The sequence below is a fragment of the Primulina tabacum genome, chromosome 10 (genome assembly GCF_025594145.1).
Source record: "Primulina tabacum isolate GXHZ01 chromosome 10, ASM2559414v2, whole genome shotgun sequence".
Taxonomy (NCBI): Eukaryota; Viridiplantae; Streptophyta; class Magnoliopsida; order Lamiales; family Gesneriaceae; genus Primulina; species Primulina tabacum.
In genome coordinates this window covers 34,052,847-34,074,798 of record NC_134559.1, presented here as the reverse complement: position 1 = coordinate 34,074,798, position 21,952 = coordinate 34,052,847, and the positions used below count along the sequence as shown (strand labels likewise).

At 38.9% G+C, this 21,952-nt stretch overlaps 1 pseudogene; it reads right to left on the bottom strand.

Annotated features, from left to right (window-relative positions):
• Nucleotides 1-7,190: 7,190 nt before the first annotated feature.
• LOC142505052 (uncharacterized) overlaps nucleotides 7,191-21,952 on the bottom strand; it is an 80,945-nt pseudogene continuing 66,183 nt past the window's right edge.

Below are 21,952 nucleotides of genomic sequence, written 5' to 3'. Positions count from 1 at the left end.
TCGTATTTCGATCTTGAAACTCATTTGTAAACACTATATATTCTAAATTCGTTCCTAATGGATTCAGCCGCCTAAAATGAGGATAAAGGTCACTTGAGCTTGAGACTAACATTTGTGATGTTGTGTACTATGTTCCATGGGAAGGGCATAGAGATGCCTAATCATGTAGATGGGTAATCATACGATGATTGTACTGAACAACGCTCCATCAAACTTTCCAAGTGGTTATCATTCATCGAGAGGAAAAGTCTACTGTTGTGATTATACATGATTAGTCCTTACGACCCGGCCATGGCATAGCATGGGCCTCGGCCTAGTTGGGTGCAATTGCGAAATGTATAAGATCCAGTGCTGTAACGGTCATGGCCATGGCATAGCATGGGCCTCGGCCTATACCCACGCACCATTACGCATATGACTTATCCAGCCCAGGCACTAGAGTTTTTACTTCCCAGGATTAGAACCCAAGACCTCCGGGCCTATATGGATCTTGGCAGCAATCCTGATACGACTTGAGCTAGTAGCTCAATTGGTATCAGGATTGCTGCCAAGATCTATATAGGTCCGGGAGATCTTGGGTTCTAATCCTGGGAAGGTAAAAACTCCAGTGCCTGGGCTGGATAAGTCCTATGCGTAATGGTGCGTGGGTATGGGCCGAGGCCCATGCTATGCCATGGCCCATGATCATTACAATAGCTCAATGGGTACCAGGATTGCTACGAAGATCTATATAAGTCCAGGAGGTCTTGGGTTCTAATCCTGGGAAGGTAAAAATTCCAGTGACTGTGCTGGATAAATCCTATGCGTGATGGTGCGTGGGTATGGGCTGAGGCCCATGCTATGCCATGTCCCATGATCGTTACAAGTGCATTGTAGTCGGGGATTCACCGCTCACCTACGAGTGTGGATATCCTATGTGATCTAACGAAATACTAGAACATGAAATTTCTGGCCAGAGTGTGAGATGTACATTAAGAAAAGAGTTCTCTAGTTGTGCATGCGATGACACTATGAATATTTCATGATTGTATCACATGGATATCGAATTTAATATGCAACCCTCGATGAAGCAATGGTTGCAAATTCAATCGAGATATATGAGATGAAAGGACCGTACTGTATGTTAATCATAACCGACTGGTTCTTTCAGGCACTATCAGCGATACATAGAGAATCATGGGACGATTCTACTAGAGGTTCTTACCACGATTTTATGGGTCTAATCAGAAAATGATTTCCGAAATTCTCATTACCAGATGTTGGTGCATGAAATAGGGTAAATTGGGTAAGCCCGAGTAAAGGAAAATGTCCTGAATCACAACGAGTTGTGAACCCACGACTAGCTGTATCCCTGAACCATTGAGGGTCACACAAGCACTGAATCATTTTGTTCCCGTTGGGAGAATAAATTCAAGGATTTGAATTTATGTTAAATTATGATACAAAAAATTCAAGGAGTTGAATTTATGATAATTATATTTTGAGATAATAAATTCAATGAGTTGAATTTATAATATAGTAAATTCAAGAAGTTGAATTTATGATATTTAAAATTTTGAGAGTATAAATTAAAGGAGTTGAATTTATAATATATGATAATTTAAATCATTAAACTCAAAAGTTGAGTTTATTAAATATTAAATTAAATATATTGGGAAATATGTTTAATGATATTGTAGGAGTACAAGTCGAACATACTAAATACTTAAAGTTTTTAATGGATTTTTATTAAATAATTAATCTAGTTGGACTAGTCCAATTAATTAACCAGACCCATTAATGTTAATTAAGAGGCCTAAACCTATATTTATGGAAATTAGGTCATGCATTGATAATAGAAAAGGGCAAGGAGGCACAAACCCTAATGAAACGGCTGTTATTCGTTTTCTTCAAAAGTACTAGTTTTTTTAAAAAAAACCGTTATTAGCATCGGCCGAACACTTGCATAAATTAATTAAAGTATTTTTTTACGCCATTTTAAAATAACCCAACCAACTGAAATTTAAAAATCCAAAGGAAATATTTTAAAGCATAAAATCGTCAAAAATTTTACCAATCTAAAAACATTATTTGAAAAGTATAGCCCATACTATAACCTCTCAAAAACCACTCATAAGCATAAATAAAAGTCATAAAATATCTTTAACATAATCTTAAAATCATAATTCATAACTAGTGCAAAAAATTAGCGTCGGTCCTCGGGTTATGTGCACCTTCAGTCCGGCAAAGTCAACCATCAAGACCCTCATTATCATAATTATCATAATTACCTGCATCAATCACACCTAGTGAGTCTAAAGACTCAACACATCATATTCTTCATAACAAGTACTACATATACAAATCACATACACCGTAAAAATACATGTATTTAAAATATTAGTTTCATGAAGATGCATAAACTTTAAACAAAAACATTTTCATAAACATTTCATGATGCATAAACTTTAAATAAAAATATTTTCAGAAACATTTTTCATATCATCCTCAACATATTCATATACATATTATCATCAACATATACGTATCGCTTTTTCCTTTCATTGAATTCAGATCGTTAATTGTGACTTTCGTGTTTATCTACGTCTACGTGTTGGGCGATGGATCCATCTATATGTAACTACAGTACTCGGCGGTGGGGACACCAGCACCACTCTCACCGGTCAACTGGGCCTTGGCCTATCCTCATCGAATGGAAATATGATCGTCGGGGCTCCCTCGGGGGCCTTCTCCCATAGACTGACTCTCTCTAGGGCCTTTTCCCAAAAATGTGTTCACTTTGGGGCCTTCTCCCATAAATGAGCTCTCCCTGGAGGCTTCTCTTCTCACGGCATCCCCATTCATATCATCATATTCGTATCAATGAAAATACGATCGTCGGGCTCCCACTGAGACCATAACCCTCACGATATCTCCCACATATCATCGTATTAGTTACAATTGCTTCACTTCCTTCAACGTTTCATATTCTTATCACTTTATAAAATTTAAACATGCATATAACGTTTTTCTTTTAAACCAAGCATGCAACATATCTTTTAGCGTTATTGTTTAATCATAAAAATCCATAAACATTTAAAATAAGCGTTTTGACATATAAAAATTCATTAAACAGTTAGAATAAACTTTTTAACATCATAAACATTTAAAATAAAAATTTTGACATAATAGACAATAAACATTTAAAATAACATTTTAACATATTAAAAGTCCATAAACATAAAAAATAAACATATTAACATTATAAAATTCATAAACATCCATAACCATTGAAAATAATCATATTATCATATAAAATAACATTCAGGACATTGCCATGATGTTTACTAATTGTTAGGTGTAAAATTACCGTTTTACCCCTGGACGTAAAATTCTACATTTTTGACATTTTCTTAATTCCGTTGACTTTAACATGTCCCAAATAATTATCTTAAGCTTACATGAATTTTCTCATATTTTTATTTGGCTTAAATCGATGGCTTTTCATTTAGTCTTTAAATATAATATATTACTACGTTTTAATCCCGAATTAAACCAAACCTTAATATAAAATTTCGAAATTAAAAACTTAGACTTTTAATAATTATTTAAGCTTAAATATAATTTTTTATAATTTTATTAAGCATAAAACGAGGCTTTTGAATTAATTCTTTAATTATCGTTTCGTGGGGCGAGAAAATCCCGGATAAACCCAAAACTCATTATTTTGAACCCAAATTTTAAACATTACATTTTTATTATTTATTCTACCCTTTTGAGACATGAACCGCACCCGTGGACCCCATGGTTCCAATTTTCCTTTTAATTTTTGAAATAATGACCCTCATTCGAACACACCGAGCCATCTCCCGATTTACTCGAGCCATGCCCAAGCCACATCAAGCCAAACCCTAGCCAACCCATGTAGGAACCCTCCTGGACCCTTAGAACCCATAGGACCTGCCCTTAACTCCAAAACTGAAGCACAACTTGAGCTGCAAGAACCAGTCGAGAACCCACCTAGACACCCTTGAGCCATAATCGTTTTTTCATGACCCAAGCTCAAACCCTCTTGAGCCAACCTAGACCCAGACCCCCTATGGACCATACGGAACCCTTAGAACCTATGGACTCGACCCCAGACCCCAGCCCTTGAAACCGAAGACACAACATAAGCTGCAGCAACACAGCCGAGAAGACCCACTTGACAAAGACCCTTATTTTCTTGCCTAGCCACCTAACCAACGAGCCAGCCCTTGAACCACACCCTCATGCACCCACTCAGGACCCTAAGGACCTAACCTAGCCCAGCCCAAAGCCCCTGGCCGAGCCAACAAGCCCTGCACAAGCTGCAACAACCTGTGCGTGATTCCCTTGGGCTCTCGGGTGGAGTCTTAGCAAGCTAGGACTCCTCCCCAGCCCCTGGTCTCGAGTCCTAGCATGGCTAAGACTCTCTCCTTGACTCATACCAGACCCTAGCCTAGCCCTGGTCCCAGCCGTGATCCAAGCCAAGCAACATACTCCAAAACCAATCCCCTTGATTAACATGACAGAAAGTTTGTTCCATCTTGGTTCATGAATGTGTGCAGCATGTTTCTAGTGTTCTAGTACTCCTTAAACTTGTGTAAAACAACCCTTAATCCATACCCTAATCATGGCAGCCCCTACACCACATAATAAACAAGTTTTTGGATTAAAATACAAGCCTTAAAAATCACCTAATGATGCAAATCCGAAAATATAACATGATGAAACTTGTTTTCCATTCAAACCACAATTAAATAAATACTATGGTTTGATGGATGAGTAAAAAGAGAATTATGGCGTGCCTTTACGTAATTTACGCACGAATATACATTGACGATTGCGAAGAACGGCGACGACAACCTTGGCTTGATTTTCCCTGAAGGATTTTCGAATTTTTCTCTCAATTCTCACTCGTGTGTGCCGTGTAAAATTGATTGAAAGAGTTTATAATCTGATTGTGTGTGTGTGTGGTCGTGAGGTATGAGGGTTTGGGGTGGGGTTTAACACATTAAATACTTAATTAAGTTACTAATAAGGCTTAAGCCCACTTAAGTAGGAAAATTAGGCCCATTAGTGCTTAATTAAGACATTAAAAACAATTTTGTTTAAATAATTTTGTGAATTTATTATCCGTGTTGCCAATACGTTTATATTTTTGTTGAAAAACCAACAACGATAATATTTACGTCTCGGCGTATAAAATCATCTCAAACTCCTTATTTTCGAAAATAATAAAAAGCATCATCCTTAATTTAAATAATTATAAACAATTGTTTAATAAAAACATTTTACATTTTTCAGCCCTTGGTCTCCGTTCCTAGATCGCAACTCGAATAACCTTTAAAAATATATTTTAATGCATCCTTGAAGAAAAATATATTTTAAACATGAAAATGTGCACAACATAGTTAATTTATGCAATTAAAATAATTAAATAAAATACAAAGGAATTTAATAATTGCATGCATGTGGTTTACGTGAACCATCAAATTTTCAAGACGTTACACCTAACCTCCATAACAATCCAACTTTTCCAAAATTCCCTTCCCTTCTCTTCCAATAATTCAGCCACCCATAAAGAGCGTTTAGGGTTTGTGCCGCCTCTCGAGTTTTTTTATCTCAACGACAACTTCTTCTAAATATTCTAGTGCTATTTAGCAGAAGAAATAATATTCTAGTCATGAACCAGATTGGGAGATTGAAAAAGGAGACTTGAAAAACGAATGTAGATATTTATAACAAGAGCTACATTCGCTTATACCGGCATTGTTAGAGCCAATTGAGAATTCACTAAGGCTACGTTTGATTTGGAGGTTAAAATAATGAAATGATTAAGAGAGAAATGATAAAAAAAATGATTGAAGTAGATAATGATTAAAATATTATTATGTTTGGTATGATTGTTAAGAATGGGATAAATAATATTCTTTTGATGAATTGACAAAATTTTCCTTCCAGTTTTGTGGCGGCTGTCGGCGGCGGTAGATGGTGGTCCTGCCGATCGGAAGCGGCGGCGACGACGACAACGACGGCGGACCGGCTATCGGGCGGCGGTCGGCGTCGGCGGTGGTCGGCGTCGGCGGTCGGCGGTGGTCGACGGCTGTCGGAGGTGGGGGGCGATGGTCGGCCGGCGGCAGGGGTGGTCGTCCGGCAGTCGGTTGAGGGAAATGGTTGTGAGTTTGGATTTAGAAGGGTAAAATTGAAAAAATATGATGGATTAAGGGTGGGATAAATAATCCTAGGGGGTGAGGAGTGATTATTTTATCACACCTAATATAACCTAATCATTCATAGGAGGGATTGACTTGGTTAAAAAAAACGTACCAAACATGTGATTATGTGGGTTTAAAAAAATAAACCCACCTAATCAAGGCAACCAAACGCAACGTAAAGGTATATTACTAAACATCTCATGTATGTTCTTTCAATTTAAACCATATTAGTGTCCAAGATAATATTTTGAATGTAAAAATAAAATTTTTAAACTTCCTCTACGTTTTGGACACGAGAAAAATGATAACACAACACTGTTTACTTTCCGTCAGCGTGCGAAGTTGATTACGAAGATTAATCTATTCTGTGTTTCACTACTGTTGGAACAGGTTATCTGGATAGAGGTAAACTTAGTGATATTGAGGGAATTCAAACTAAGGTGATTGTTTTCGTCAAAGTGACTTGCATATCATCTGAGAAATCAAAACTCCATTTCACTGCTGGTATGAAGAAATCTCGAAGTAGAGACGTGTACGAGGTTCTTAGAGATGGGATATGAGCAGAGAAGTATTAAAACCATGAAACTGTTGTTACGTGTGGATCCTCTCTCGCTTCATTCTTGTTTCTTGTACTTGTGATCACTTGTGCACAACCAAATTGTTGCGCTAATATTAAGTGCACTTCGGTTCAATTGTGCGACAAATGTGACTTTTAACAATACGGAAAAAATAAAAAGAAAAGCAAGGCTTTCTGTTAATTATATTTTGTAGCGTGATAACTCAAGTATCTGGAATGCATGCTTATTTTGATGATATACAGCCTGAATCTTCCTTTACTTCACCTAAAAATAGCTTATGTGCAATATAAGAAGCCAATTCCTCTACTGAATTGAGTTGCTAGCCATTATTTAACATCCAACTAAAGTAAACAACTTTCTCAATTCAAAGAGCTATTCCTTTTTCCATTAAATTTTAAAAAAATATTTTCATAGATTCATATGCAGACCAGCAGATTGCAGCAGCTGGTGCATGAAAGAGCATTCTGGGAATTCAGTCCAGTATATCCATCATTCTTCAAGATCGTTTGAATAACATCCCCTGTCGAGCTACTAAAAAATCTATCACACCCACAAACACCCTGTATGATCAGATAAAGTGCACATATAAAAAGAGACATTCAGATAACAGTCCAAGAATCGTAGGAATACTCACCTGGCACTGCAACCGAGTTTGACAACATCAAACGGCATGGTTATGGCTGCAGCTAGCATACCAACCGCCGCGCCAGTAGTTGCATGCACCAAAAAAGTCTATTCGTCACGCCCGCTCTCCGGAGACACTTTCGTCAACCCTCTTTTAGCAGCCTTGTATGTCGCGAAATGGACAGCAGTAAATTGAGCATTCATCACCACAGATGTCCGGTAACTAGCATAAAACGTCCCAACCCCTTCTTCCATCAACAATTTCTTGGTACAATCAGACACTCCCTTGTAAGGACTGCCCCTTTTAACTGCAAATGTTGCTTCACCACATTCATTGGTGTAATAACAGCATCATTCGCCACGGTATCGAACACTCCAGAAGCTGCATGCCATTGAGTAATTGGGATTTCCTGCAAAGAGTAGTTTCTTGCAAGACTCGTATATCGAGATGTACAGAGCATGGGCTGGACCAACGTCGAATCCCATGCAGATTTGCCATGATACATGCCACCAAGCTCTTCTAGTTTCATGATGGAGCCGAAGGATTGCTTGAGAGAAATGGCGACGGTTTTGCACGAAGAAGAATGTGTTAGAGTAGGTGCCCGGCAAGACAACTTTTGGCTCGAGCTTAATTGATTCTAATGTAAAACTATTTTTATTTTAATAATATTTTACGATTTTATTCGATTATTGCATTATACTTTATCTGTATACCAATGAAAGCTGCATAGATAAAGTCCTTGAATATACAATAGGTATCATGAGGTCTACGTCGCAATGTAAGATCATGTAACTCATTAATAAGTGTACTGTATATTCTAAACTGGTTCCTAATCGAATCAGCCGCCTAAAACAAGGATAAAGGTCGCTCGAGCTTGAGACTAGCATCTGTGATGTAAACGCCATGTTTCATTGGCAAGGGCATGAGGATGTCCATACACACATATGGGTGATTATATGATGATGCGCTGAACAACCTTCCCTCGGACTATTGCTGCGCGAAAGCCGTTGCGCGTTAGCACATCCGGGCCACAGTTTATACTCCTGCTAATTACATGTTTTTCATGTTATGTGATGTCGCATTTTGTTGCACATATCGTTTAGATTGCATGAATTTGTGGTGTTTTTGTATACATTATGTTTTCTTGTTGCCCATATGTCTCTGGTTGAAAATGCATGCAATTCGTGAATAAACTGAAGAAAAGTTGTCGAATTACGAGAGACATCCGCCCGGGCACACACTTTGAACCGCCCGAGCGCCTACAAGGTGTGGATTTGAGAAGATTTGCGCAAGCTATCCGCCCGGGCGAAAACTTATATGCGCCCGGGCGCGTCAAAGGAAAAAATAAAAGAATATTTACGCAAGATATCCACTCGGGTGGAAACTTATATGCGCCCGGGCGCATTTGATTTTTTGGAAAGATTCTTGGCCGATTTCTACCCTTATTTCTGAATGGGGGATGAGATGGAAAGGGGATTTGGGCGATTTTGAGGGGATTGAGACATTATTCAGAACCAAGGAAGAGAAGAAGGAGAGATAAGCTTGGAGCAAGTGCTTGGATTGAAGATTTCGAGATTTTCGGGCACCGTTCTTTGCCGATTTCGTCACGTCTAGTATTTCTAGTTTATTTTCAATTATTCAAACATTGTTTTGCTTATTTTTAATATGAAGTCTAGTAGCTAAACTTTTATTATTTGTTTGGATTTAAGGGGATCCTACCCCGAAACCGAGATTAGTTAATTCATATTTCGATTCTTGGTTTATTTTTGATTATGCTATTAGAGCATAACTAACTTTAATAACGATTTTATATCGCGAATGAGTTCGAGAGAATAGCTTGTGATAAGAACGAGTAGTATAGTCCGTGGATCTACAATTTACATAGAATATGAAATTGGATACATGTTGATAGGTTATAGTCTTAAGGGTTGAAAACTAGGGGATTTCATAGATCGACATGCAATTCACCTTTGATAAATAATTAAAGAAATTTAATTATTTCACTGCGTAGAATTAGTTTGGCATAGCTCGAGAGGGCGTGTTTAATTGAATAGGAAATCCTGTCAAAAGCGTAAATCGTCGTCGAGCAAATTAAGTAAATAACGAGAGGGTAGGTGAACCGAAATTCCCAACAAATTCATTTTTCATTGAACTTAAATAAACCATTCTAGCTTATATATTTCAGCATTTAATTCCTGAACTTTTTCCTTTGCATTTTTCATTTAAACATATTAGTAATAAATAATCATTCAAATTTTGTTGCTAAAGATTTAATAACTGAAAATAATAATTGCAAAATACAGTCTCTAGTGGAACGATACTCGTACTCTAGTACATTATATTATAACTTGACGTCGTGCACTTGCGATTATTTCGAGCTTAAAAATTATTAATTTTGACCAAGAGTTTTACAGTGCAAGTTTTGCTCGATCAAGTTTTTGGGGCCGTTGACGGGGATTGTAAATTCACAATTCTATTCTTAGTTATTTTCTTTAGCATTATTTTTTATTTTCTTGAGCTAATACTCCATATTCTATTCCAGATATCTTTTCATGTGCATGCCAAAGTCACTTGACATGGAGCTTGAGCAGTTTGACCCTGAAATTGAAAGAAATTTCCGCAGAAGAAGACATCAACAGAGACTTAAGGAACTGATGGAGAGGCACGAGCATGAGCATGAGGAGGAACACCATGAAGATAGACATGTTGAGGTGTCACGCCGAATACCGATGCTAGAGTATGCACAGCCTTCTTTGGATGGTGCACGCCCCAGCATTGTGAGGCCTATTATAAAGGCCCGAAAATTCATGTTTGAAAATTTGCGGAAAAATTTAAAATTTTCTTTTTAAATAATTAAATGCCTCATTAAATAATTAAATGTCTTACTCATAGTTCGACTGATAGATAAAGTTTAATGTTCAAAATAGCAGTGGAATTAAGTATTTGTTTGCAAAATAACAATTTTAAAATAATCCGACAAAGGTAAAAATGTTTGAGCATAAAATGGCGAATGCTAAAAATGAGGTCCTCGAGTTCCACTACTGCCGACCCAAGCTAGCTCACTGGTCCCCGTCCTCGGTCCCGACCTCATCAGTACCTACAACAATGAAGTCTAGTGAGTCTAAAGACTCATCATGCATATATCGTACATAACAAGTAAATAAATAATAAAATCGCATGCAAAGTGAAAATATCATGTCGTGAGGCATAACGTAAAATATCGTGTCATGAATAATTATAATACGTGCATAAGTTAACTGAAAATCATCAGTAAAAATGTTTGCTCCGTAGAGCCCTGTCATAAAATAACATGTCGTAGTTTTGCTGTTGAGATTATGTTCTACGCAAGTGGCCCAATGAACTGCAATGAACTGAACCGGTAAAAGACCACCGGGTGAAGTAATGAGCGTCTGATCAGACTAATGCCACAGTATACCGGGTGGAACTGAACTGACCGGTAAGTGACCACCGGGATGAACTGAACTGAACCGGTAAGTGACCACCGGGTAAAGTAATAATCCCATGACAGTGAAGTGGCCACAAGCAATATCGCATAAATCTCAAAAATGAATATTTTATATATTTTTATGCACGTAAAATAATTAATCACATAATTAAATATCCTGTAATAATTTTAACATATGGGTTGGATCGTTCCCAGGCTCGCTGCGACCTAAATCTCACATGAAAAATATGCAAATGGTTTAACTTGACCAAACTTTGTAACTGACTCCAAAAACGAGACAATTACGCCCAATGACTTAGTATTTAATCGTGACTCCGTGCCAACCCAAACCAACACCGAACCATCATTTAGTCATGATTAAAATACACCTAAAATGATGAAATAATGCTCCTAAAATTACAGTACTCGAAATTTTGGTGAATGGAGGCCAAAACATGAAACGCTCTTTCGAGAGTCACTTTGGCACATTGCACCGTAAATTCTCGTACGACCTCTAAACTGATCCGAATCACAAACAGCCAAAAACATGACCTTCTAACTCGATGAGGTACTGTCCAGTCCAAGGCCATAGGCTAAAAGCCAACCAAGAACCCGAAATACACCTCTGAACCGCAGCGCACGTGCTGTCAAAAATACAGCAGCGTGCGTGAGCATTTCCTTGCGTCGTTTGCGAGGCTAATGGCCATTGGGGCTTGAACCACCGACCAGAACCTCTTACCAACATGCTAATGAATGGTTTGAACCATGGCTAAGGGCCCTAGGCCAGCTACAATTCGAACAATACCCGAAACATGCCATACATCCCACCCAAACACTAAACCTGCGCGCGGGATTTTGCTGTGGTTCTCGCTGTCATGGATCCTTCCAATGGCCATTTGATTGACCATGACATGATCTAGACATCAGGGGGTATGGTATGAATCGTGGCTAAGGGCTATAGAGCCAACCAAGATCCACACCAACACCACAAACCGAACTACACATGCTGTAAAAAGTGAAGGGGCCGAAGGGGGGGGGGGGCTGTTCTTGTTTCTTTTATTTGAAAACCGATTCCACCATAGACCAAGCCTCGAAAGGGTGAATTGGTCACGTCTTAGACATCACAAGGAGATGTTCTAACCATGGCTATATCCCCTAGCGTAGCCAAGGTCAGATCCATCTCCCTTGTCAACAAGAACAGCATTTTCGAACTCAAGAATGGCTTATTGGATGAGTTGCTGTATTTCTAAGTTTCCAGCGTACATGAAGCTTGAAAGAATGGCCCAATATGATCCTAACATGTCCTAGAACATGTCTAGATGCAGCCTTGGGAGCCTGGACACGAGCCGAACCCTGAACCATCATAAACAACAGAAACGTGAAGCACAAGGGAATAAAAAAAATCTGTGCAGAATTTGACAAAAGTTGCTGTCCATATTTCGGGTTTTCATGATTCATGCTCACATGTTGGTTTATAAAAATATAAATATAACTTGATTGAAGAGCAACGGATGGTATATGCATGCCTGGATATTTTTGTTTTTGAAAGAAAAACAAACGAGTGACGATGCGGCGCGGAGGAGGAGTGCCCTTTGCTTATTAGTTTTTCTCACTTTTCTCTCTTCTTTTCTCTAACTTTTCTCACGGTTTTTTCCTCATAATATTCACTCTGAAAGTTACTCTGAATTTCGGTGGTGAGGGGAGGGAAAAAGGTTAGGAGAAGTGAATGGAAATTGCAAGATAGGTGGGAGATAAAAAGGTAAAACAAATCTTGCTTTCTTTGAGTTTGCTTGGAGATAGAAAGGACATGATATCAAGGGATTTTTTTGGGGAATATTGGAGAGGTGAGTGGCCGATTATTTGCTAGATAAAACCAAGGTAGGGATATTTCTTAATTACTAATTATTGGTGAATAAAAGGAAATGGATATCATACCAAGGAAAAGATTAGGGAAAAGAATCAAGGGTGAGTTGTTTAAACAAATTTAAATCTTTTAAAATAGGGGATGGCCGATTTTTTTTATAAATAAAGTAGGGTAGGGAAATTGCTTAAGTGTTAATTATTAAAGATTAAGTGTGATAGAATTATCTCCCAAGAAAATGGATAAGGAAATATATTAAATAATTGGATTGACAACTATTTTTATATTAAATAAAGAGGGCCGAAAATCTTAAGAAAAATAAAGAAAAAATATTTCTTAATTATTGAATTTTAAATCTCTAGTGTTTTATCTATCCATTAAATATTTTAGGGAATTAAGAAATTAATTATTGAACTATATTTACTACTTAACTCAACTTATTTAAATAATTCTTTAAACCTTCTTTTATATTAAATTATTATTTATCTTAAATAAATTTTAGGAATGTTTTCTTAATATTAAAATTTATTTCTTTACTCCAACTCCAGTCCGGCCTCACTTATTTAATTGAAAAGATAGCAACTAAACTACTGCATGAAATAAATAAGTTTAAAAAAAGAATTTAAATACTCATGCAATAGAAATCATTTTAATTTAAATATTAGATTATGCATGGCTTATACGTAGTCTAATTTACGGGTTCTACACCTATTGTGCGGGCAAACCACTTCAAAATCAAGCCAACAATAATTCAGATGATCCATAATACTGTCCAGTTTGGGGGATCTGCGTTGGATGACCCAAACACGCACATCGCAGATTTTCTTGAAATTTGCGATATTTTTAAATTTAATGGAGTTTCTGATGATGCTGTTAGATTGCGTTTATTTTATTTCTCCTTACATGACAAAGCTAAAGACGGTTTAAATTGTTTGCTTGTAGGTTCTATCACAACATGGGAGGACATGGAGAAAGCATTTCTCATTAAATATTTTCCTCAATCCAAGACCATGAAGCTGCGGGCAAAAATCACCACACTTGCTCAATTCGAGCAGAATTCTTTATACGAGGCATGGGAGCGCTTCAAAGATTTAATGCGAAGATGTTCGCATCACGAACTGCCGCTTGGGTTTGTCTTTCAAACATTTTATTATGGCTTGCTTACTCATAATCGTACTATGATAGATGTTGCTGCCTGTGGAAACCTATTGAGAAAAACTGCTGAGGATAAATATGAGTTATTGGAGGAGATGGCTGCTAGCATCTATCATCCTTTGTCCGAAAGGAACAACCAGCGGAGAAGTTCAGGATTTCACCAGGTAACTGACCTTTCTGCTATTACTGCGCAAATTGATGTCTTGAACAGGAAATTGGACGGCTTGAATATGGGTGGCACATCTATGCGTCTTCAAGAGATATTTTGTGATAAATGTGGAGGTGAACACTTTGCGAAGGATTGTCAAGATGGCAATCCCTTTTATGTGCAAAACAAGGCACCAGTGAATCAAGTGGGAGTCCAAAACCGTCCAAGGAATGATCTGTATTCGAACACATATAATCCTGGATGGAGGCAACATCCCAACTTCTCATGGGGTCGTCAAAGCAGTCAGAATCGACCACATGGAGGACAATAATATGGAAAACAACCGATGTAGAAATCCGACCCTACTAGAGAAGAAAAGTCCAATTTGGAGCAGATGATGTCTAAATTCATCTCATCTACCGAAACTAGACTCCGAAACCAAGATGCATCGATAAAGGGGTTGTCCAACACCGTCCAAGGAATGATCCGTATTCGAACACATATAATCCTAGATGAAGGCAACATCCCAACTTCTCATGGGGTGGTCAAAGCAGTCAGAATCGACCACATAGAGGACAACCATATGGAAAACAACCGATGTACAGATCTGACCCTCTTAGAGAATAAAATTCCAATTTGGAGCAGATGATGTCTAAATTCATCTCATCTACCGAAACTAGACTCCAAAATCAAGATGCATCGACAAAGGGGATAGAGATTCAAATTGGGTAGTTAGCTAAGATGATAGCAAGTAGAGAGCCGGGCACCTTGCCAAGTAACACAGAGACCAATAAAAAAGAGCAAGTGAAGGCCATCGAGTTGAAGAGTGGGAAAATTTTAGAGTCCAAAGAAAAAGAAAAAAATCAATTACCAGATGAGCAAGCTGAGACATCAAAAGGTAAGTCTTCTAACTCTACACCAGCACCCACTGCACAATCCAAAATTGTTATACCTCCTCCTTTTTCCGCAGCTTTGAAAAAAGCAAAACTTGATGCGTAATTCGGTAAGTTTCTTGAGATATTTAAAAAATTGCACATCAATATTCCTTTTGCCGATACTTTGATGCAAATGCCTAGTTATGCTAAATTCCAGAAGGACATCTTAGCAAATAAGAGAAAATTGGAGGATAACATGACGATTAATTTAACTGAAAATTTCTCTGCTTTGGTGCAAAAAAAGATCCCACCGAAACTTAAGGATACAGGGAGTTCTTCTATTCCTTGCCTGATTTGTAATGTTGTTTTTCATAAAGCCCTATGTGATCTTGGTGCAAGTATTAATCTCATGCCTTTGTCTGTATTTAGAAAACTGGGATTGGGAGAACCTAAGCCAATGAGGATGTCTTTACAGCTAGCAGACCGATCTGTCAAGTAACCACGAGGCTGTTAAGTATCCACGAGGAGTTGTTGATGATGTGCTAGTGAAAGTGGACAAAATTATTTTTCCTGTAGATTTTGTGGTGCTCGGCATGGAGGAGGACAAGGAGATGCCGTTGATATTGGGGAGGCCATTCCTTGCAAATGGCAAGGCTCTAATTGATGTGCAGGAAGGGAAGTTGAGATTGAGAGTGGGGGACGAGGAGATTACGTTTAATGTCTTTAATGCACTTAAGCACACACTGCATTCTGATAATTGTTTTAGAATTGATGCTTTTGATTCTCTTGTGTGTAACTATGTGCAGGATGCTATTAAGGACCCTTTGGAAGACACTCTCACTACTGAATTGAGAGAAGACGAATTGGATGAAGAAAAACCTGAAGCAGTGGCATATCTTAATGCCAACCATCCATGGAAGAGACCAATACGGATGAGATTAGAGGACTTGGGGGATCGGAGAGACTTAACCTCTCAGAAGTCAAGCATAGAGGAGCCACCAACTCTTGTGCTGAAGCCATTGCCTCCACATCTGAAATACATTTATCTAGGTGAGAATAATAAACTTCCTGTGATTATTTCTTAGGTTTGACAGATTCGATAGAGGACAAACTGCTGAAGTCTTGAAAGCGCACAAGAGTGCATTTGCATGGAAGGTGGAGGATATCAAAGGCATTAATCCATCAGTCTGCTGGCATAAGATACTGATTGAAGACAAGCACTCACATCTTGTGCAACCTCAGAGAAGATTGAATACAAAGATGCAAGAAGTAGTAAAAGCATAAACTATCAAACTCCTTGATGCAGGCTTTATCTATCCTATATCTGATAGTGCATGGGTGAGTCCTGTTCAATTTGTGCCGAAAAAAGGTGGGATAACTGTTATCACAAATGAACAAAATGAATTAATACCCACTAGGACAGTTACGGGATGGCGCGTGTGCATCGACTATATGAAATTGAATGATGCCACCCGTAAAGATCACTTTCCACTTCCCTTCATTGATCAAACACCTGAGAGGTTAGCGGGTCATAAGTTTTATTATTTTTTGGATGGGTATTCAGGGTATAAAAAAATAATGATTGCGCCTGAGGACCAAGAGAAAACCACTTTCACTTGTCCTTATGGCACCTTTGCCTTAGAAGGATGTCCTTTGGCTTGTGTAATGCCTTTCCACTTTTCAACGATGCATGACCGCTATATTTCATGACCTGATTGAAACTTTCTTTGAAATATTTATGGATAACTTATCAATCTTTGGTTCTTCTTTTGATGACTGTTTGCAGAATCTGAAGGTGGTATTGATGAGATATGAGGAGACGAATTTGGTATTGAATTGGGAAAAATGTCATTTTATGGTACAAGAAGGCATAGTATTGGGGCACAAAATATCTGAGCATGGAATATAGGAGGATAAGGCAAAAGTAGAAGTTATCAAGAACTTACCACCTCCGACAGCCATAAAGGGAGTTAGAAGTTTTCTAGGCCACGCCTGTTTTTATCGACGTTTTATTAAAGATTTTTCTAAAATTTCCAAACCTCTATCTTCTTTACTTATGAAAGATGTGCCGTTTGATTTTGATTGCAACTGTCTGTAGGCATATGAGGATTTAAAAGAGTGCTTGGTGACGGCTCCTGTTTTGGTGGCACCGGATTGGGATCGTCCCTTCGAGGTCATGTGCGATGCCAATGATACTGCGGTTGGGGCTGTGCTCGGCCTGCGGCAAAAAAAGTTATTTCATACCATTTACTACGCAAGTAAGACCCTAGATGAGGGTCAATTGAATTATGCAACAACTGAAAAGGAATTACTTGCAGTAGTATTTGCGCTTGAAAATTTTCATTCATATCTTGTTTTGTCCAAAGTCATTGTTTACAAAGACCACTTTGCACTGAAATATTTACTTGCCAAGAAAGATGCAAAGCCACGCCAACTTAGGTGGATTTTATTGTTACAAGAGTTTGATTTAGAAATAAAGGATCATAAGGGTGTTGAGAGTGTGTTAGCTGATCACTTGTCTATATTGGAGCTTATTAGTAATGACTGTGTAGATCATGCCATTAATGATTGGTTTCCTGATGAGCAGCTATTCGAGGTGAAACAATGTCCTTGGTATGCAAGTTTTGCTAACTTTCTTGTCATAGGCATACCACCACCCAATCTATCGTTTCACCAACGAAAGAAATTCTTTTCTAGCGTGAAGCATTATTTTTGGGAGGAACCGTTTTTGTTTAAGATTTGTGCAGATTCCACGATAAGAAAGTGTGTTGTAGAGGAAGAGTTTGGTCAAAATCTCGACCGATGCCATGACCGTGAGGTAGATGGTCATTTTGGACCAAAAAGGACAACATCTAAGGTACTTGAATGTGGCTTCTATTGGCCGAATCTATTTAAAGAAGCTCGTTTTTATGTGCTTACCTGTGATAAATGCCGAAGGACAAGTAACATCTCTAACCGTCATTAAATGCCATTAAACAATATTATTGAGTGTGAGGTTTTTGATGTGCGGGGGATAGACTTCCTGAGACCGTTTCCCAGTTCATTCACGAAAAAATTCATTTTGGTTGCAGTTGATTATGTGTCCAAGTGGGTAGAGGTAGAAGCATATGCCACTAATGATGATCAAGTGGTCCTGAAATTTTTAAAGAAAAATATTTTTAATAGATTTGGAACACCACGAGCAATCATTAGTGATGGTGGCACCCATTTTCGCAACAAACTGTTTGAAAAACTTTTGAGCAAATATGGTGTCACCCATAAGATCTCTAATCCATATCACCCCCAGACGAGTGGTCAAGTGGAAGTGTCTAACCGAGAGATCAAGCGGATTTTGGAAAACGTTGTAGGTGTTAGTCGGAAAGACTGGTCTGTAAGGTTAGATGATGCACTTTGGGCATATATGACTGCTTTTAAAACACCTGTAGACGCTACACCATATAGGCTACCGTTTGGTAAAGCATGTCATTTACCTGCAGAGTTAGAGCATCGGGCATACTGGGCAAAAAAAGCAATAAACTTTAACTTTACTGATGCAGGTGAATGACATCAGCTTCAATTGGATCAGTTGGAAGAATTACGAAATCTGGCATATGATCAAGGAGAAGACAAAGAGGGCTCATGATAGGCGAATTATCGAAAAGGAATTCAAGGAAGGGGAAAGTGTTCTACTCTACAACTCCCGGTTGCGATTTTTTCCCGAAAAATTGAAGTAGCGATGGTCTGGTCCATTCGTGATTTCTAAAGTATACCCATCGGGAGCTGTAGAACTGCAAGATGGAAAGGTTGGGACGTTTACGGTCAATGCCCAGCAACTGAAGCACTACAATGGGTGGCACAATTGTGCCACAATTTGGAATCACCCGGTTCCAGGACACTCTGAACTGAAACTGACAAACAGTCAAGCTCTCGATTATAAATTAAGAAATATCTCTCTTCCTTACTTAATTTGATTTTAATATTCTAGTTTATTTATTTATTTTATATATTTGTTGAAAAAAATATATTTTGTGGGAAGCACACGAGATCCGCCAAGGCGAACCGGGCGAATTATTTTTGATTTTAAAGCCGTTCAGCTTCCGCCCGGCGCATATTTATGTTTGCCCGGGCGCACCCTTTTTTAAAATTGAAAGCCGCAAGCTATCCGCCTGGGCAGAAACTTATCCGTCGGGCGGGTCGCGGAAATTTTTAAGTTGCAGCCTCCTCCTTCTCTTCTCCCATTCGAACCATATCTTCTCCCCCTTTGATTTTCGCCGCTCACACTCCAATTCTCACCAACATGACCTTTTTGTGACGTTTTCAGGTCAAATCTTGTGTCACCACTTTAACCAAGCACCAAGGGCGTAAAAATTTCCGGCCACCACCACAATTTCCGGCCACCACTGAAGTTTTCGTCCACCACTGAGTTCCGGTGACGACAACTCCCTCCACTCTCTTTCAGATTCAGTCTTGAAAGAGAAACCCCGAGTACAAGCTTCTCCAATGCTTCCCTTCCCGGATTCCGGCGAGTCATTATTCCGAAAACATAACTCCTCCTCTAGGCTCCTTTTTAAAAAATCATCCACGATGCCTCCAAAGGAAGATCGAGTAAGTAATGATGTTTCTTCGTCATCCTATCGTATTTCCCGCTCATTTGTGAATGATGCCGCTAAAGAACGTTATGAACATGCCAAAATACATCGAGCTCCAATTTGAGAGCGTGGTTTTCAACTTGTGGCCCAAATTTCAATTCAAAATCAGATTTCATATCGAGGATGGGAAAAATTTTGTGCCCCACCGCAAGCAGCGGTGGAGCTGGTAGTTCAAGAATTTTATGCCAATGTGGCTGAGCGGAACGATAATAAAGCATTTGTGCGAGAGAAGCTGGTAGATTATAGTTTTGCGGAGATTAATAGGTTGCTTGATACCCCAGTGGTGGATGATTCGGTTTATTTGACATGTGCAGCAATCCCCGACTTGGACTTGATGAGGCGCATAATTTGCTATCCAGGGTCTCCGTGGAAGACACCTGGATCCTACACTTGTTTTGATGAAAAGTATTTGTTAGTCTCGGCAGTGATGTGGTATGCATTTTTGGCCACACGACTGATGCATGTCAAGCACACTAGGGACGTGCGAAGGAGAGGGGGGTGTTGCTCTATCGACTGATGACCTCTATGCCAATCAATGTGGGAAAGATTATCTATCCACAGATCCAGCTGAGAATTCACAATCCTAATGTGGCATTGTTATTTCCTCACATTATCACCGAGCTGTGTGCGGGCGTCGAGGTAGTTTTCCAGGATGATGATGAGTGGTTGCCACCGACAAAAGCCCTGGAGGACGCTAGCTGGGTACAGAAAACCGCAGTACGGCGGAAGGCCTTTCCTTAGTTTGGCCCTTTATGGGACGACTTGACCTTTGATCCACTTTCACAGAAGCCCGAACCACCGGCCCCGTGATCTCGACGTTGCTTTCTTCAGGATCAGATGGACGAATTTGCAGCATTTGCTGACCATCAGTTACAGTGGCAGACTGTGAGTTAGACATATCAGGCCGCTACTGATGCCATGCTGCGTTTATCTCTGAGCCACAATGGTATTGATCCGACCCTTATTCCACCACCTATGCCAGCTTTCCCACAACCGTTTCAGTTTCACTACATTGATGCCCCAGAGCCGGGAGCTGGTGTCATTCCCCCGGAGGCCCACGAGGAGGAGGACACTTGAGAGGGGAGTCACTTTTGTCCCTTATTTTATTTCTTGAATTTTTTTCGTTCATTTTATTTACTTCTGTTTCTGTTGCATGATTCGGTTATATTGAGTCAATTTTGCTGTGCACTCTCTGTCTTCTATTGTTTGTTTCATTGGGGACACTGCTCGATGTTAGTATTGGGGGGTGGATGTTTTGTTGTTTTCCTTTTGGTGCTTTGTTGGTTTTATTCGTTGACATTTATTATTATTTATTTTCCATTGGTTGTGTGTCAGCCGACAGTGTTCGAAGTAGTACTTGTTAGCCAAGGATGAATATGAGGTGATGAGACATGCTTTGTCTGTCGTATACTCGCATTTTCTTAGCACATACTGTGGTATAGACATGAAGTTTTATTTAAAATATTGAATTCTCTTTGCACAAATGTTGGAACTAGAAGCATGCATGATCAGAGGGTGAAAATTTTAAACTAGAGTGGAGAACGAAGATGTTTGAAGGTGTGAATTGAGCTTGACTATATTTTCTTGAATCGATGTATCTATCAGCAGCGTAAAAAAATAATAGAAAAGAGAAATATGGAGATGTAAGGTGTGGGGGAGCCGAATAAAGGAATTAAATCCTATTCCTGGCTAACGATGGAGATGTAAGGTGTTGGGGAGCTTAATAAAGGAATGAAATTTTATTCCTGGCTAAAAATGCAGAACACATGGATTTGAATCTGAAATGAAAGGTTATGATATATTCCTTTTATTACTGTATTCCAATTCAGCCAAAAAAAAAAGAAAAAAATTGGTGGAGGCTACTGGTAGTTAATGAGTGCAGAGAATAGAGGAGAGTAAGATTTACACTAACAGGCTGATTTAAATCTCTGACAATTGTTGAGAATTGATCTCTCTGTCGTATATGATGCTAGGACTAACGACACACACACGTTCATGTTTTATTTGAAACAATGTCTAGACCAAGGAAAGTGCGAAGAGTTGTGCTTTTGCATTGATCGACAAGAGAATATTTTGAGTTTCGCTGAGGGTAATTGGGACCGTGAACTCACTGTCGAGCTAATTTTGTCATGTTCCGTTTATTCGTGTCACCTATTTTGCTCGAGGGCGAGCAAAAGGTTAGTATTGGGGGGTTGATATAGGTGGATTTTACTAGTTTTTCATGTTAAGTGATGTCGCATTTTGTTGCACATATCGTTTAGATTGCATGTATTTTGTGGTGTTTTGGTACATTATGTTTTCTTGTTGCCCATAAGTCTCGTGGTGGAAAATGCAGGCAATTCGTGGATAAACTGAAGAAAAGTGGTCGAATTACGAGAGACATCCGCCAGGGCCAACACTTTGAACCGCCCGGGCCCCT